Here is a 12,977-nt window from a genome sequence, read left to right as displayed (position 1 = left end):
AGTGGAATGACATGTTTTCACTGATCTGCTACATGAATAAAAAGATGCATGTTCTAAAACAAAGACGGACTAAAAGTACCCAAGTGCATCACCTGTGTTATAAAATCCCACATGTGTATTCAGATAACATGTTTTGTTTCCATATCACTTTGAAAGTCTTTCTCTTCGTTTAGCACTATGACCTCACCATTTACAGCACTGCATATGTGTGTTCAGCTGAGCATTCTTTCTGTTCCAAAATGTTGATGTCATCTTTATGTGAGACTTCATAATCAGCATTATCTTGTAGAGAAAATACACTCCACTGTGCTGTTAAAATATTAACACAGTTGATACACAATGAAGACAGACTAGAAGTGAAAATATGCCACCCTTTATGTGATACATTCTTTATTCGTATCGTTAATCTCAGCAGTAAGGTGCCATTCAAACACAGACAGTCTCTGTGAATTAAGTCAGCATCTTTGCTGATCTGTCTTTCCTTGGAAATAAGACCACAACCAAAAAAATAATAATATTTCCCATATCCAGCACAGATATTAAAACTTTGATTAACATTGCAGATGGCTCAGAACAATTACTTTTGAGGACCGGCATCAGATATGCCACAAAATAATACAACAATTGTATCTATAAAGAAGTATAGAGTTTAGGTGACACATGTGACAGCTGCCAGTAAAGTATGCTGTATCTTGAGCACACCCATTCAGGACATTTTTAATAATATAATTTTTATAAGACAATGGTCAATACCTGGGCCATTCAATGCAAAGTGATCAGATGTTGGTTACAGGTATTTGGTATAGCTATTTAGGGCAATGAAAACAAATACACAATTCAGAACCATGGCTAGACACCATATACAAATGCACAATTGCCTCAGTAAGTGCACTGCTCTGATATGTTGCAAATATCTTGATTTCTGAACAATGTCAATAACCCAATGAATAGGTAACCGACCTCCGATCCCTGAGGCACAATAATCAAATCTGGCTGTTATATTTTTTTCTTTTTAAATATATTGAAAGCTGATCAAAGTTGAGATGATAGAGGGAGGGAAGTTCAGTTAGGGAAAGTATGCAAACTTTCTAGAACTAAATTAAGGATTGGTATATCGTCTCTATCAAGTTATCAGAGTTTTTGTTTTTTTATTTTTTTATGGGGTGAGTGGAGATAAAATAAAATAGAAGGGTAATATCAAATGCCCTTTTTGTGATATAAAGTGAATGTTCGTGCTTTAAAAGCAAGCATAGTGCAAAAAAAGTGAACTAACCAAAATTTGAACCATGAAATAACAGTTTTGTATCTCAACCCTTTGTTGATCCAATCTGAGGTATTATATTATTGCCTTTATTACACTGTAATAACTACAGCTTAATGGCTATGGCTTTATGTTCAAATTATAAAACTCTGTTCTCTATAAACGTTACATTGAATGCATCACTTAAAAGTTAGGAAGAGAAAAACGTTCATTTTAGTTTTGGGTCCAGGCATTTCCTTGCAATACCTATTTGGCCTGACCAATAGAATAAATATTTTGTCTTGAGCTGATATATCTAATAAAACTGTTTAGAATGTCTCCCTAATGTTTTCACGTAGAGGAAGGACATAAACCATTTCTTAAAAATAACCGAACAGGAAAGACAGTTTGTCAGCACTTTGTATAAATATTTGAAAGATCTGTAAATCATAGATAACCCTCTATTTCTTCAAAGTTATTTACCGCTTCCTGTCATATGTCTTTTTAAATTTTATTTTAACATCAAAACAGTTTTTATTACAATTGTATATATTATATTTGAACATTAGGTATTATAATGATCCCTGATTAACAATTCTAATACTATAAGCAATATAAAGAAATGTTCTGTTTAATTCTTACACAGCATGGCACTTTGTAAAATAAAGTATTGGGATGCTGTGGAGATAGGTGAATTTCTTAACTTTGGTTTTATTGAACTACAATTTTATTCACAAGCAACTAAGATCTAATTCCTGGACTAAATCAAAGTGTAATTCTTTTTGAGTTTGAGTAAATCTGTGGTTTCATTGACAATCACTTGCTTTGCAAGAAGCACAGTCACCAGGGGTGGGCCAAGACAATGCACCCTTGGAATAAGGACAGGTTCCCTGGTGCTTGGAAATGCCTCTTCAGACTACTGCCCACTTTATTGAGGCTATGGACTTTTAATCTTTGGCATACATCTAATCTCTATGATTCGCATCAATTGTGTCCTGTCAGGTTTATTTTTCCAGTGCAAGTACCATTAAATCGAGAAAACACCATTAGACGATTCAGACGAGTTGTGATTGTTATAAGAGTTAACAGATTGTGCTGATGTTAACTTTCATACTGCTCCAAAGGATTTTGATACCTTGAGACATAAAACTATACCTGCGATTGAAACCACTCACTTGCAAGTCTGTAATAACTCAAGATGACATGTACTTGCATGGATGGCTTTATTGTTAATGAGCACAGTGCAGCAAGCTGTTATTACTTACTGTCCTTTGTTTTTCTAGCTCTGGTTTTTCAATGCAAGACAGTTAAAGCTAGTAACTGCTGTTTATTTACTGGACAGAAGAGATCATTCTGGAATTGGTACCTTTCCCAAAATGTGACCACTACAATAAATTAAAAAGAAACTGGAGAATGAAAAAGTAGAAACTTGAATAGAAGTCTAATTAAATGTACAAAAGCAACTGAAATGGGTCTCCAAACCACACATGTAACGATCTTGCATGTCCCCATTCACATTTAGCAAAGTGCTGACTTTTGGACCTTATCCAGCCTATTCCCCCAAAACTGTATACACTATGTTTAGAACATAAGCTCTGCTCAACTCGGTTTAGAAGCCATGTGGTTTATTTTCCGAAAGACAGGTCCTGACTCTTTAATAAACAAAACCCCCATCTCCTTTATCTATTTGTGCTAGTGTGACAGGCTAGCGAGTGGTGACGTCAGGCCAGATGCAGGAACAGAAAACAAAGGCAGTACTGCAGGCAAAAAGACGCTTGGGGTGTCGTTTTTATTAAACAACAAACACAGTAAACACTGCTCATAGAGTGGAACAAAAGATGTAAACAAAAACAAAATCACAAACGCAAAAACACAAAACAACCCTTAAGGTATGGCTGGGCAGTAGCCTTCACGGATCTTTTAAGCTTTAAGCTTTAAGTTTTTAGTTTTGTTTTGTTTTCTTCTCCTCGCTCCCTCTCGGTCCTCCTCTGAACTCCCACCCCGAGCAGAGAAAACTGCAGGGTTTTTGTACAGGTGATCTTCTGCACAGGTTTTTAATGTGGATGGGGCTTGGAATGGAAATTGATGCAAACCCAGAAGAAATAAATACATAAATCAAAGAGCCAAAACATAAAGGAGGAAACACATAGAAGGCTGGTATTGTGACCTAAGAAGGGTTTTTGTGAGCCTGGTGCGTGAGCCTTGTGCTTAGCCCTGGGTATCAAGCTAGGCTGCAGATGTTCACATGCAGTCCATGCCAAGCCTTTGCTACTTGTGACACATCAATTGCTTTACCTCACATTACCTTAAAAGAGTGCTTGTCAGGGCTTTCATCAAAAGTGTCATCTTATTAGCACTAGAAAAAATATCACCATTCTGTATTTTCTTCTCTTGCCGATGTCTTTGTTAATTTTATTCCATTTGGAAAATGTCAGTATTTCAGAGGCTGTAGTAAAGTTTTTGCTACTTTTTCTCAAATGGTCTAGAGTGGCAATGTGTCCCGCCCCTGTGTGTATTTGTGTGTTGTGTGTTGCATGTTTGTGTTAATGTTGGTGTATTGTAGTTGGTACACAGGATATAATGTGGGTAATGAGCACGAGTGTTTAATATGTATGTTTGTAATTAGGCACAATCATACCACGTGTATACTAAAGTAGCTATTTAGTGTAGAAGCACAGGGAGCACTAATACAATTCATATGCATGTGTACCGAGATTCCAATTGAATGATTGACTAGCAATAAAAAAGGCACCTTTTCACTCACTCAGGGTTATGTGTTGGGTGAGTGGAGAGCGGGTGAGATAGAGATGAGTTAGCTGCTACGTGCTGGAGAACCAGCACGGTACTTGTTTGCGTCTGTTCGTCCACTCGTTTGGATGTCTGTTTATTGTCTGTTCGTTTTGGCTACGGTGTCATTTTATTTTACAAAGTGTTTTTGTGTTTGTTCAAACCTTTTATTTCCGTGCTTAATAAACCACACAGCAGCGCTTTCATTCACCGCAGTGCTGTGTGTTAATTTCTGGTCTGACGTCACCACTAAAGCCAGCTTGTCACATCTAGTTACAAGCAGGCCACGTGACACACTGTATTGATTAGATACTGTGCTGGGAAGAAACTTACTAGATGTCTTTATCTAAAGTGTTCAACCTACAAAAATATAGAAAACAGTCAAAGAACCAAAAGTCAAAGAACAGACAAAGACCACCAGTGCTATTTTTTTTTTTTTTTTTTAACTAATGCTAAAAGCATTCCTTTAGGGGTGCTGTATACACTGTGTATATACAATGAATTGTTTATTTATTACTAGTGCAATGCCATTTTATAATGCATGTTTTCCATCTGTTTGATTTTATTTACTCCTGCAAGGCCACTCTGTCTACCCGAATGCTGTCCCTACCAATTATTGCAAATTACTTGGCCTTTTTTTTTTTTTTTTTTTTACTGTAAATACAATCACTGAACTGTTGTGTATTTTACAGTAAACATGATTCTTCATGGTTGGTCTTGTTCATAGTCAAATTATATGTCAGTCTTTTTTTCTTATTGTACTGTTTTAATAATTTTTTACAAATATTTTGTAAAAATACAATAACAGATTATCATTAATCAAAAATAAATAAATATAAATAACATAAAAGCAAACTTTAAAGAGGTTTTAGAAGATTAATAGAAGATGCCTCATTCTTTCTTTCCATTCCAATTTTTAAGAGCTTGTTTGCTTAGAATGTCACATGAAAGATGACCTGCAGTGTTCCCACAAATGAAGGATTCACGCAATATGTTTTTGAATACTGTGGCAGGGCAGGGCCCTGTCTGTAAATATTGTTGTGTGGTGATTTGGTGGTGGTTGGCAGGGATGGGGTTAATTTCCTATTCCTGACAAAATATATGTGAGAATGTGGCTGGAGCTAATTGAGTAATTGATAATTAGGCTCCAGCCACATGCTTTAAAAAAAGGGGAAATGCCTTTGTTTGTTGGATGTGTTTTGGGGTGAGTGTTGCGAAATTTGTTTTGTGTTACAACGTTTAGTGAAGTCTCTGCCCAGCCTGAAAAGTTTTTGTTTGACTTTTTATTTTTGGCTCTGAGCAGTGTTTTGTTTGACCTTTTGGTTTATTTTTGTTGATTAAAACAGTGAAGGTGCTTTAACTGCAGTTTTACTGTCTCTGAGTCTCTGTCCTCCTGGCTATCCTGTCACAAATATATTACAACATTTTAATTGCTGAACATTATTACAAAGTGTTGCAAACTAAGGTGCAAGGCATGTGCTCAAAGCAGTATTTCATTTTGATTTTTTTTTTTTTTTTTCTTTTTTGCTCTGAAAGCTGTCATTAGCTGAGGACTTAACATCAGCTTGCTGTAAGTCTGACATAATGAAGTTCCAGAAATTCCTGGTGGATTACAGAGCCTTGCACTGTCACTGTGGAATTTGGATTCATGTATTTATTTTTACTTTATTTTTAAGAATAATATATAGTGGGAAATGCAGGTGAGTAGGGTAGTGTATTGTAGATTTACTACCAATATTTAAAAAATGTACTGTATTAAACGTTTTGACTGGATAATTTTTATATCATTAACCTAGTGTTGGTATTTTAGCTCTGTAGACTATAAGGATCACGTTTGCTGCAGCTATGGTTCTGTATGAAAACTCGTTTTTATCAAGCAATACAAGGATAGTACACAGTGCTTTCTAATGGACTTCTTTTCTACACCTTTTTATTAAAAAAAAAAAAATGTTGGTAGCCAAATAAGGCAGACTGCACTTTCAGGGCTTCAACACAAACTTCATGGAAACCCAGTTTAACAAAGCTGTATGATAACAGTTGATGTACAAGGCCACATAGGAACAGAAACATTTAAATATACCCTCCTGTATTTTAATATCAATTTGGTTATTTGCATTTGGAAGGAGAGTTTCTCTGGCTAAAAGAAAATGACAGGGAAACCCACACTACCCGAAAATACTACCAGAATAGCACGAGAAAAAGACTTATTTTTCCATGTAGTTGAGAAATATTTTCGATCCATGCAATTAAGCCTGAATTTGAAGGGTTTCCAAGATTACCCCAGAATGACAGATGGTTATAGCTGTTATAATAAATACTCAATTGGTTTTAATTTGAACTAGAGTACGATACAGAAAGTGTCCAATTTTAACTGGCCCAGACAACCTTGAGCAGGAAGTGCACTGATTAAAATGGGCCAGGGGATTGCCTGGGTTCCCACCGACCAGTATTTTTATTGAACTTTTGTAATTTGGAATGTGCACGGTTTAAGTTAAGCAAGCAGATGGGATGTCAATCATTACACAATGTCACAATGTCAATACATTATTTGCTCATTGGGGTCAGAATTTTCTATGGCACATGGGTGCTGTTGTAATGCTGTAAAATGTGGGTTAGGTCTTTTAGTAAGTCAACAGAAGGTCAGCAATTAGATTTTCTTAGTCAATGTAAATGTAGTCCTGCAGTTTCTCTTAATCATATAAGTGTTCTTCAGTCTATTTGTACTTCATATTTTAAAGGAAATGACATACAAACTTAAAAAAACAATTTTATTCAGGGATACTAACGTTACAACAAACATCCGGTTCAATTTCTGTTTTTTTTTTTTTTTTTAAATGTTGGCATAAATCAAAACCAGGTATTCCTCACTAAAGGGAGCAATGCATTCTACACACATAAGAACATAGTTTACAAACGATTCCATTCGGCCAGTCTTGCTCATTTGGTTGTTAGTAGCTGACTGATCCCAGAATCTCATCAAGCAGATTCTTGAAGAATCCCAGGGTGTCAGTTTCAACAACATTACTGGGGAGTTGGTTACAGACTCCCACAATTCTCTGTGTAAAAGTGCCTCCTATTCTGTTCTGAATGCCCCTTTATCTAATCTTCATTTGTGACCCATTTTCCTTGTTTCTTTTTTTTAGGTCGAAAAAGTCCCTTGGGTTGACATTGTCAATGCCTTTTAGAATTTTAAATGCTTGAATCAGATCGCCCCATAGTTGTCTTTGTTCAAGACTGAATAGATTCAATTCTTTTAGCCTGTCTGCATATGACATGCCTTTTAAACCCAGGATAATTCTGGTCTCTCTTTGCAGTCTTTTTGGAGCAGCAATATCCTTTTTCAAGTGAGGTGACCAGAACTGAACACAATATTCTAGATGAGGTCTTACTAATGCATTGTAAAGTTTTAATATTACTTCCCTTGATTTAAATTCAACACTTTTCACAATATATCCAAGCATTTTGTTGGCCTTTTTTGTAGCTTCCCCACATTGTCTAGAGGAAGACATTTGAGTCAACATTTTGTTTATTTTAAGAGCGCCTAGTCTCTAACACATCTGCCTCTGTTAATGTTATTTAAAACTGGATAGGAACAGGTCGACGTGGGGCATGTTGTCTGTATCCTCCTTTTGGCTTTTAAATGCATTTTTCTCCACTGATTTGGCAACTAGACACCCGTGCTTTTTTGACTTCCATATATATATATATATATATATATATATATATATATATATAAATAAAAACATCTCAAACCATCAGTAGACCCAGGGTTGCAGAAACTTATGGGGAGTTAATACATTATACCTAGAATTACCGCAGCTGTCATTTTGACTGTCATAGTAAAATCAGTGGGTTTGGCTTATTGAGGCTGAACTTGAGAACTTCGCACTTGTTTTGAACAGCTACAGGAGACATTTTCAGATGTGATTTATCTGTCAACAAAAAAAAAAAAAAAAAAAAACCCAACCAACAACATTTTCTAGTTAAAATGAATAGACCAGTTCAACACAGGACTGCACAGCGAGTCTTAGGCGTGATTATGTTAAAAAAAAAAAAAAAAAAAAAAATTCCTGAATAAGTGTAGCAAACCAGCTATTGCAAGACTGGAGACGGAAATTATCATTGAATAGCTAAAAGTTGAACAGAAAATGAAAGGGTAAACAGAAAACCTGTATAAAACAGTCAAACAAATAAATCTTGGGCACTATTCTCCATTGCCCCAGTGTCGTAAGCTCCCGCTGCATGTCAAAAGTCTTCTCTGAGCTGCTGAAACCACTCTGTTTTATAGCCCAGCATTTGCAAACATAAGTCCCCTTCCAACACCAACCTGAAGTCTCGTGTCAGTGCTCGTATTGTAACAGGTTTCCCTCACGTGTAACAAGCAGGCTGCAAAAACTGTGTCGCAAACAATATCCTGAAGGAAAACAAACAATAACATAAAACATCTGATTTACAAAGAAATTATGAGAAAATACAAGTGAGAATCGGAATTAAAAGGTAAGCACTATGTCTGGTATGTTCAAATAAACCCGCTGTTTTGATTACATTTAACACAGAACAGTTTCAGCAACTGGTCAATTCTCAAAGTTTTGTCAGCATATGAGTGGTGCAGGAATTATATAATGTCCACAACAGAGGGTATATTCACAAGTTGTCTGGTTTATTTAAAATAAACTATCCCTTCTACCATCAATGGTATCTGGGATTTTAAATGGTGCCAAAACTAATAAACAATAAATACAAGTGCAGGGTGCATGTGCCAGTGCTCTGTGGTGCTCTGTATCCAGTTGATGTGCGGTGGTAGTGTGGATGATCCAGGTGGTAGTGCAGGCTCCGTAGCTTCAGCTCCCGTGGTATTCAAATACAAACCAAACCAGCAGCACTCCGGCTTGTCAGTGTAAGGGGCCGTACTCGCGTAGCTGCATTCCTTTTGTACTGGCAAACTCCTCACCGTGACCAGCATCGCGCCACGTTCTATCCAATCGGCGTGCACAACACTGCTGATCACCCTGCCATCGAGTTGTGCCCATCTCTGTGAAGCCGTGTTACCAACCTTACTCCGTGTCCTTCCTGGTCGGGATTTGTAGTTCAATCATTCTTGCCCATTCACAGGTTTGCATACATTTTCTAAACAATACCCATGATTTGTTTGCTGTTATAAAAAAATATAACAGAAACTGCAAATGACTGACAGTTATTCATTTTTAAAAAAATGTCATTGTTGTTAGCAAGACATGGTAGATCAAACTGTAGTAACTGGGTAATAGGGAGCATAAATCAGTCTAATGGTGAATTTGCACAGTATTTTTGCAGCTTTGCTTTTTTCAACGCTTAAGGCCAAATCACACTGGGTGCAATGTGACAAGCGAATCTGTAGTATGACACACTGTGCCACAACAAAAATATAACATTTAGTTTTGATATGAACCACTGTGATATCAGGAATGGCATCAGGAACTTCACAGCCTGCTGAAAGAGAAATTTAATTGCTAACTTTTCTCAGAAACATTATCCATAACTCTTAATTTATTTTAGTATTTTTTTAATCAGTTTCTTGAATACCAATTATATCATAAACTAAAATGAAAGTGATTCCTGAATTTATTTGGCAAATATCATCTAATAACAAAATTGCATTAAACAAAATAAATCCCTCCATTCAGAGGCCTTCCAAATTTTTCAATCCTGTAACTACCTTGGTGTTCTAGTTGCCTCTAGGCGGCAGAATCTATTAACTTCTGGTCAACCAGCTAAATTTTAGTTCCATGACACAACTTCTTTCATTAGTCCAACATAATTAACTTTCTTTGTTCTTTGTAGTCATGGATGCAATCAGGTTTACCACTGGGACCACAGTGTGTTTCATTTAAGTCAAAAAATATAACAGTCCAATTCTCAAAGATTCATATTACACTTATCATACAAACTAAAAATGCACCCAAACATGACAGAGTTTCCAACATTTCGGCCACATTGCTTTCCTCAGGTTCCCTGAATAAGTTCCTATGCACCACTCATTACAGCACATGCTTTATTTAACTGTACATATCTACACATGCCTTTTCGAAGCTCCTCTACCAACACACGTCACATTTAGCTGCAGTCAAACTGCTGAATTAGAGATTCTGCTGCACTGTAAAATACCCAAACATTACGATTTGAGTAATGTAAAAAGAAAGCATAACTTAACTGTCATGTTAATTCTGTCAAGAAACATTTGCATTTCTTAAAAAAAAAAGGTAACATTTTTAAACATTTGTATTTTTTTTTTTTCCATTTAAGTGAAACTTTCATTGTTATGCAAGACATTTTTCACATACTGGGGAGTTGTTCCTGGAAACTGTGACAAAGAAAAAACAAACAAATATGGTACATACATTCCATTGAAAAGGTCATAAGATAGTAAAGTCCACAACATACAATATGGTAAAGGCCAGGGAAGCTTGTATGTACTAAGTTGTCAGTTTGTTCCCCTCCTTTCAGGTTGGCTGTCGTCTCTCTCTCTCCCCCTCCTCATGTCATTCCCGTCGTTCTTATATGCTGGCCCGCCCCCTCTCACTTCTCAGACCCGGTTGGAGGAGACATCTTGGAGGCCTTTCCCCTCCGCCCAATCAGTGTCCTCGCCACCAGTCCATCACGGGTGTCCTCTGAGATTCCTGTCACCTCTTGAGGTTGTTACAATATATATATATATAGCATAGGCCACTCAAACCTTGTTGCTTCTGCTCCAACTCTTACCTTTCTTTTTGACTGTCTAGGGAGAGATCTTTTCTTCTTGCCAGTTTTCCAAGTTCTTCCTTTGCGTTTGACCACTGAGCTGTTGTACTCTCTCCAAGATCTTCATCTTTACTTTATGTGGTATTGCTTTCCCCCACCCCCCCCCCTTCTCAACTTGTCTGCTGTTGATTTCTTTTTTTTTTAGTTATTCAACCGTATTCCTTGCTGCCTCCTTTTGCAACTGTGCCACTTTTTTTCATCATTACTGTTGTTTATCTAAATGTAAAATTAGTTTAAGAGATTAGGGACAACTAATATAAGATACCTGGTATGAAGATAACATAAGATTTTCCAATATAAACATGTTTGCAGGGGAAGATAAGAATGTGTCAGGTAGTCTAAGGTTATTCTAAAAGTTATTCTAATTTTTCCGTCAGTTTATACCTTAATACACTGGCCCACTGTTCTAGTTTGAAACACCAAGGCCATTAACAAGAATTTGAATTCTTAAGCTTGCTTTTTTTTTTTTTTGGGGGGGGGGGGGGGGGGGGGGGGTTTCCTGGGGGGGGGGGGGGTGGGGGGGGGGGGGGGGGGGGCGGGGGGGGGGGGGGGGGGGGGGGGGGGGGGGGGGGGGGGGGTTAGGTTATTCAAGTGATACAGGAGAAAATGTGAAACAAATCTTCTGTTCATTTTTACTTTGCTCTTGGTTATTTTCTCTTTCTGTTGCCAAATATTTTCACCCGTTATGAACCTATCCCTTTTTTTGATGATGCCACTATAGTCATCTGCAAAACTGATCTGCAGGCTATTTTTATTTCACTATGTATTATCCTATCACACTTCCAACGTCTTGCACACCCAATTCAGTATATATATATATATTTGCAGCAATTCTACCCCTGTGAATAATGCAGCAGCTCCAAGGTAACGGGCCATATACATTGCTTATTTATCAGTTGGCAGAGGATATTATACAAATCAAAAGGACCGAATTTTGCATGCGAGTGACATTTAATATGTGATTTAGAGCATTTACACTTTATGAAATGGTATTTAATTTCTGTTAAAAAAAATTACCCTACTTCTCCCACTTCTCCTTTTTGGCCAATTCATTTTTAGCCATTGTTCTTCGCCGCTCAAGTCTGGACAATTTGGGAAAATGTCTACTCTTTTTATAAGATTAGGTCAGCACTTGTAACTTCCACTGATTTGTCACTGAAAAAATGCAATGCAAACTTCCCCGCCATCTTCTTAATGTCAGTGTTTTAGAAATTAAAATACGGGCACGTGAACATGCTGACACGTTCCAAATTAGGCGTGGATTTTATTAAAATTAGTATTATTACAAATACTTAACATATGAAGCATAATGCGACTGACTAATTGTCATGTTTTTTATAAGTTTCAGTGTGTTTATTTTACAGTAAATCCCATGTTTGTAATATTATTGAGATAGCTAGAAACTGAAATCCTGTCTAATGCATTCTTTAATATCATAGCTAGTTCTTATATTGTTCTGTTACTGCCACATGGTTTATGGCCATTTATGATACTCTTAATGATACTGATCTTTTTCACATATACATTTTATGTTATTTTCACAAAACAGCTTCACAGGAAAAGGGGGACCAGCTTTACTTGTATTAATCATAAGTATGGAAATACATATTTTGGTTATCAATGCTTTTACTGATTTAATTATTTAAAATAACCAATGTATCAATTTTCTTAAATAGCCATATTTCTCAATTTCTATTCTATCTATACATATATAGATATAACATTCTTTTAGTACACTTTTTTGCGATCAAATTTTAATTTGAGAAATGAGATGCATCAAAATGTAACAAAAGAACATTCCCATTCTCCCCACCCCCTTCCCCCTTTCCCCCTGAATGCGCAGGCTGACCACGCAGTGCTGACTTTTTTTTTTTGCAACAGTAAGACCAGCCAGCCAAGTCCACCTTTGTTGTAGTGATAGTTCAAGTGAAGAGTCATCATTAGCAGCACGACCAAAGGAGACCAAGGAATGACTTTCCTGAGCATCGTGGATAAAGTTGAGAAAACCCAATCCCAAAATATAGCCACATCCGGACACTCCCAAATCATGTGAAAAAAAGGTGCCTATGACTCCCTGGGGGCAAAGTGCACACAATGGGGTATCGGAAAGTTTCATTTGGAATCGTCTGCGAGGAGCTGGGTATATTCTATGAATAGAATTAAAATGGATGAG

The sequence above is a fragment of the Polyodon spathula genome, chromosome 2, assembly GCF_017654505.1.
Source record: "Polyodon spathula isolate WHYD16114869_AA chromosome 2, ASM1765450v1, whole genome shotgun sequence".
Classification (NCBI taxonomy): domain Eukaryota; kingdom Metazoa; phylum Chordata; class Actinopteri; order Acipenseriformes; family Polyodontidae; genus Polyodon; species Polyodon spathula.
The sequence above is the reverse complement of the archived record's forward strand: the minus strand, read 5'-3'. Positions refer to the sequence as shown.